Source organism: Oryctolagus cuniculus, chromosome 7, assembly GCF_051225735.1.
Source record: "Oryctolagus cuniculus isolate XC-2025 breed Fujian yellow rabbit chromosome 7, ASM5122573v1, whole genome shotgun sequence".
NCBI classification, from domain to species: domain Eukaryota; kingdom Metazoa; phylum Chordata; class Mammalia; order Lagomorpha; family Leporidae; genus Oryctolagus; species Oryctolagus cuniculus.
In genome coordinates, this window is record NC_142873.1 from 91,580,210 (window position 1) to 91,587,556 (window position 7,347).

The window sequence follows — 7,347 nt, forward strand, 5'->3', positions numbered from 1 at the left end:
CATGGATGGAGTTCCAGGATCCTAATTTCTGCCTGACCCAACCCCTAGCCATTGCAGCCCTTTGTGGAAGGAACCAGTGGATTGAAGATAACTCTCTCTCTTTCACTGTGATCCTGCCTTTCAAATAAATTTTAAATATTTTTTTAAAAATAGGAAACAAAACAGATCACCAAAGTGTGCCAAGGGCAACTGGCAAGAAGACAGTTGTGTAAGTGATATGAAGAAAGCTCATTAATGGCATCAGCTCTATGGAGTGCTGACTATGAGTCAAGTAAGATAGAACTGAGAGTGAACAAACAGTTATGGATTTTGTTTATAGCACACTTCACAGCAATGCTACAGCACATACTTGTACTGTGCAGCATTCTCACTGTACATAAAGCGAGTAGAATCTCTAGAAATGTGGGCTTTAGGGAGAGAGAAGTGGTGGTGCTCCAGTACCCTGAAGGTCCTACCTAAAAACTAACTAGGGAATACAAAGTGCCCAGATATGACATGCATTTATTTCCTTGGTTTATATTCCTACCACCACCTACTTTAAGCTACCAAGATGATATCATTGCACATGAAGTGAAGAAGAGATGTGCATTGACTTCAGCCAACCAACTCCCAGCACACTGCAGAAAGAGGTGAAACCATGAGTCATAGGTATGGTATGAAAGACAGTAAGGCAGTTTAAGTGAAGTTCCATGTAACACTCACTGGTGACCATGACCATTTCTGTTGGTACATATATGTCAAACTTTTTGAAAAATATTGCCATTTCACTAGTCCAAGTGATCAATTTCTGTTCACAATTGATAACACTGATAGGTCTAAGAATCAAAGGGATCACACAAACAAGAATAGTGTCTACTAATACTATCTGATAGAATAAAAAAGGAGAGAACGATCCAACATGGGAAGTGGGATACACAGCAGAGTCATAAAATGGCATCTGTCCTAAACAGCACTCTGGCCTTAGAATCAGCCCTTAAGGCATTGGGATCTGGCTGAAGAGCCCATGAGAGTATTTTAGGCATGGAAAGCCAAGACATTCTGGAAAAAAAAAAAAAAAGGACCTAAATGAAAGATCTCTGCGAGTGAGATCCCAGTAGAAAGAACAGGGCCATCAAAGAAGGAGGTACCTTTCCTGAAGGGAGGAGAGAACTTCCACTCTGACTATGACATTTTCTGAATAAGATCAAAGTCAGCGAACTCAAAAGGCTTCCATAGCCTTGGCAACTCATGACTAGAGCCTAGGGAGATTACTGACGCCATAAACAAGAGTGTCAAATTGTTAAGTCAACAACAGGAGTCACTGTGTACTTACTCCTTATGTGGGATCTCTGTCCTTAATGTGTTATCCAACATGAATTAATGCTATAACTAGTACTGAAAGAGTATTTTACACTTTATGTTCTGTGTGGGTGCAAACTGATGAAATCTTTACTTAATATATACTAAATGGATCTTCTGTATATAAAGATAATTGAAAATGAATCTTGATGTGAAAGGAATGGGAGAGGGAGTGGGAGATGGGAAGGGTGTGAGTGGGAGGGAAGTTATGGGGGGGAAGCCATTGTAATCCGTAAACTGTACTTTGGAAATTTATATTTACTAAATAAAAGTTTAAAAAAAGAAAAATATTTCCGTTTCATTGTGAGAGGAAAATTAGCCCTTCTCACTTGTGTACCACAGGATGTAATAAACAATGGTCCATTCTTTTCTCAATTCCTAGTAAAATCTCTGTGTGTTCTCATTTGTGTTCTCTCTCTCTCTCTGTGTGTGTGTGTGTGTGTACAGGAGAAAAGAGAGGGGGAGAGAGAGTAGAAGAAAAGTTTTATGATGACAAATAAGATCCCTTTTACGAAGATTATAATGAAGTTGTACCTAGAATCTCAGGGAGAGGTACTTATGAAAAAATTTTGTAACTTCTTTCTCTAGATCATGAATCTTTTGGGAAATGGCCACGTATTACAAAACATCACATAGAAATAGTTTTGAAATGTCAGCCAAAAAAAAAAAAAAAAGCGTTTTTGAAGTGATTTTGTACTCTTTGTTCACTTCGTATGCACTCCTCAAAAATACCTTACTAGTCTCAATTATTCTTGATCCTCTTTGGAGAATTTTAGCAAAATGTTGGGATAAGTAATGAAGGAGATGTGAGCTGGATAACCTTGACTCAACTCTCCAAAACTGTCTCAGATTTTAGTTTAAGGAAACAAGTAGTTATCCAGTTTCGAAAGTGGCCATTGTTCTAGGAAAAAAAAATAGTGATTGCTAAAGCAGCATTCTCAACTTTGATTTTGAAACTACAAGTAAAAAATATTATTTCAAATTATATACTTTTTTTTGACAGGCAGAGTGTACAGTGAGAGAGAAAGAGAGAAAGGTCTTCCTTTGCCGTTGGTTCACCCTCCAATGGCCGCCGCGGCTGGTGCGCTGTGGCCGGCACATTGCGCTAATCCGATGGCAGGAGCCAGGTACTTATCCTGGTCTCCCATGGGGTGCAGGGCCCAGGCGCTTGGGCCATCCTTCACTGCACTCCCTGGCCACAGCAGAGAGCTGGCCTGGAAAAGGGGCAACTGGGACAGAATCCAGCGCCCCGACCGAGACTAGAACCCAGAGTACCAGCGCCACAAGGCAGAGGATTAGCCTAGTGAGCCGCGGCGCTGGCCTCAAATTATATACTTTCAAAATTCTACTATAACCTAGGTTTTATATTTGTCTAGAGAGAGAGAATAATTTACCATGTATTAAATAATCCTATAGGAAAAAGTAAATAAAAATCCTCTGTAAGATTATATGACATAAAATGCATATATCTACTCCCTCTCTCATGTTTCTGGAAAAAATATAAGAAAAAAGCATGAAGAAATGAAGACAAATACTGCTAATGTCCATTCCGGCAATGATACCATTTAAATGTTTCATTAACAAGGGTCAAGTTTGGTATTCAGAACTTGGGACATGAAATATTTTGTCATAAAATTGATTATTTCTTGTTCTTTGCATTTACATATGATGCTGAGAAGTTTCCGAGCTTCCTGGAATTTGTACTAAGAATTTTAAATATTCCGGTAAAATTTTGAAATGCTAAAGCTTCTGATAATAAAACAAGCTTGAGTTCGTCTGCCTAAACCATTACAAAATTTCCAATTAGTTCGTAATGTTTCCTTTTTATGGGTCTTTACTCATTATTTTTTCTGTGAATATTTTAATTTCTTTTGATTTCTGAAATCAATAACCTAATTTTCTGAGTAGGATTAGTGAAATAATACAGCACCATGTCATGCAATTTCTCATGAAAACATTTATGTTGAATTTCTTAAAGGTTCAAGAGTTCTTGTCTCATTCTGTCACACTACTTTATGCTATTGAGAGTATTTCTCAATGCACTTCTATGAAATTTTAAGATGGAAACCATTGCTATTTTATTCCAATAATGGGATAAATTGAGGCAAAAGAAATGTTAAGTGCATCACACAGCTTCTTGGTGACAGGTCTTGGAACAAAAGCTATGCCTTCCATTTTCCTTTTAGAGGTACCTTCTAGAAAACTGAAGAGATTTGTCTCCAAAGAATGGAAAAGTGCAAAAATTTGCACAATTCTGCAATATCACAATGGCTAGGTATTCAGAGGTCCAATTAGCATTCCTGAATAAATATTCTTTACTATTAATACATTCATTAAAAACTTTGTAGAAAATTTCTAATACTTATATATGAATAAATGCAAAATTTTATGTGTAGAATAGCTGCAAAACATCAAATGAATACATTACCTTGAGTTACTTAAAGTCTCAATCTATAAATTTGCACTTCATACAATAATCATATTATTTCCTACAACTACTCTCAAATGCACACATGAACACACAAAAACACACTGCTGATCCCATGGCTGAGAAAACACAGTAGTTGTTGGCAGCAACGTAGCATATTTTCGTTAATTGGTTACCAATTAAACATAAAGTAATTCCTAGTTCTGTACAAAATATAATGTCTGAAATATACAGGATAGGTTTAATGCTATGTGGGAAATATTTCTGTAGATCCATTTTGCTTAAGTGTATTGTTAACTATTCAGATAATAGTAGTTGTCTTGCCCTGCTGGATACTAATAACACATGAAAAATAACATAGTTCATTAAAACCTTTCCTCAGACAGTTAATCGTCTATATTTCCTATACTGTCTGAAGTTGAAAACTGAAAATCCTCACAATCAATAAGTATAAGGGCTGCAGTAGCTTATTGCAAAAACTTTCTAGCCATAAACATATGCAACCCTTCTCAATTTGATTCTACTTCTTTATTTATGCAAAACTCAATATTGTTTCTTCAAAACATCCTGGTTTCATTTCCTGCTCCTTGAAAAGCAGTTATACTTTATTCAATCAGCATCAGCGAAGCATGGTTAGTCTCTTACTCTCATTATTTAGTTATGCGACTATTTTTGACATTTCACATAATTTTATTACTTATGAGATTAGTATTTCAAATATTACCAACTATTTTATTATCTATGAAAATTAAAATATGGTAGCATCCATTATGTCAGTAGAATTGTTGTTTTCTTGATACAGATATGATCATTTCCCTAGTTTTTATATTATCTGATATAAATTTTTGTTAAGATTTCACATTTACTTCTACTTATTTTTGTTTATTTGTTTAAAATTAAAACTAATTTGCATTTATATAATTCATATTTGAGAAAAATGAACACATAATTGATTAAAATTACATTTGAACTTACAAAAGCTTTCTTCCTTAATGGAACAAGCACGGATCCATAACCTTAGTTATGATATTGTAAAGATTGTTCACATATGAGACAGGTTATTCTATTTAATGAGCTGTGGAATCACTGTCACTTCTGATATTCTTGATATCGTGATGAAATATGTAAGGTAAGTATCCAGACAACTTTTATAGATCCTTCTAGGTAGTATTATGAAACCATTATTACTTAAACTGGGACTCTAGGGTATCTGAAATTTAGTCTAGTATTCTTTTCATAAAGTCATATTCAGCTTTAACAAAAACAAAGTATCACACACATACACAATAAACATAACTAGAACACTACAGGCAAGGAACAATTCTGGAAAATCTCAGGCTGTGGCCATTCACACTAGAGTCCTGGTCACTCACTCTTAGTATATTATACATCACCATCCCAAATCAAGTTTGATATATAGGCTTATCCAACCCATGGTTTGCTTTAATGTTTGCTACAAGTAAACAGATTTCACCAAAAGAACCAAATGTAGCTTCTTGTATTAGAGATTGCTGCCATCTTTAATGTTTCAAGTTTTTATTTCTATTGTTTTAGTATGGTGTATAAATATCCACACACATGTTAAGTTCACTGACTCTCTTTCATGCCGCAATAATTTATTTTTTACTGTGGCTAAACAGCAACAGCAACAACAAATAGGGGCTGACCTCTGACATAGGATGCTTGCACCCACATTAAAATGCCTAACTTTGTGTTCCAGCTTTGCTCTGTATTCCAGCTTCCTGCTGATCTGCATCCCAGGAGACAGCAGGTGATAACTCAAGTGGTTGGGTCTCTGCCACTTACATGGAAGACATGACTGAGTTCACAGCTTCTGACTTCAGCAGGTCCAGCCTTGGTAGTGCAGATATTTGAGGAGTGAATCAGCAGATGGAAGACTGTCTCTCTGCCTATCAAGTAAAATAAAGCTAATCCATTTTTTCTTTTAAAAATACCAAACATGGTATGAGATCTACTCACTCAGCAAAATTGTAAGTGTATTGTACAGTACTGTTAGCTGTAAGAATAATGCTGTACAGCAAATCTCTAACTGTTTCAGCTTACATTACTGAAACTTTGTACTCACTAAACAGCAATTCCCATCTCTTTCCTCCCTAGCAATGATGATAGTATTTCCTCTTTGCTTGCTTTTTGTATTGTCACTTTCTTTTGAGCCTCTTAGTAAATTTCATATCCTTTATTCTTCCTCTACTTATACAACAATTTTGATTTGCTTAACATAGTTACCCCCCCAAAAAAAAACAGTGTTTTTAACCAATAAAAGATCCAAGATTGTTAAAACATAAATGGTTACAGCCTTTTCTTATGCACCAGGTGTGGGCACACACTGTGGCATAGTGGGTTAATCTGCTGTCTACAGCACCAACGTCCCATATGGGCACTCATTTCAAGTCTAGGCTCCTCCACTTCTGATCTGACTTCTTGATAATGTGCCTGGGAAGGCAGCAGAGGATGGCCCAAGTGCTTATGGCACTGCATCCATGCCAGAGACCCAGAAGAAGCTTCTGTCTTTGGCCAGGGCTGGGCCCATTGAGGTCTTTTAGCAGAAATGAACCAGCAGATGGAGGATTCTCTCTCTCTCTCTCTCTCACTCTCTCTCCTTCTCTATGTAACTCTAACTTTCAAATAATAAGTAAATAAAGAAATAAATCTTAAGCACTAGGCAATCCCTCCTTCTGTGACCACCATTCTGCAAAGGAATTGCCAAGGCTATGTGTATTGAATGTTATTATGAAGAACAAGTTTAATGTGTGAGCACAAGGATCAGAAGAGGTAAAAAACCTATGAGTTAGGACTGGAAAGAGTAATTGAGAAACACTGAATTGCACACATGACTTTCTATCATCAAAATACAATGTGGATTTAGTGAAAGAAGAGCTTCAGCGATGTTTAGAGATTTTTGAAACAGAAGTTGAAAATATTTTGCATTTCAGAATGGTTCAACTCTGAAATTTTTCAAGGGAGACTGAAATTAAATTTCAAGCTTCTAGGTTTAGCTTTTTTTTTTTCTTTTAAGATTTATTTCATTTATTTGAAGACAGAGTTAGAGAGAGAGATAGAGACACAGAAAGAGGTCTTCCATCCACTGGTTCACTCCTCAGATGGCTGCAACTGCCAAAGCTGCACCGATTCGAAGCCAGGAGCCAGGAGCTTCCTTCGGGTCCCCCATGTGGGAGCAGGGCCCCAAGGCCTGGGCCATTTTCGACTGCTTTCCCAGGCTATAGCAGAGAGCTGGATTAGAAGAGGAGCAGCTGGGACCAGGACCAGCGCTCATATGGGACGCCAGTGCTTCAGGCCAGGGCGTTAACCCAGCATTGTCCCTCCTGGTTTAGCTTTGTTTGATAAGCTATTGTTTATTGAATTTTAATTTGGGAAACAATTGTGATTTCAAAATTAAGATAAATTACTATACATTATAGATGTAAAAATGAAGCAAATGATTACTTTCAACATGACCATCCAACTGCTGTTAAGAAAAGAGTATGAGGTGGGGCCAGTGCTGGGGCATAGTGGGTTAAGCTGCCACCTGAAGCACCGGCATCCCATATGGGCACCAGTTC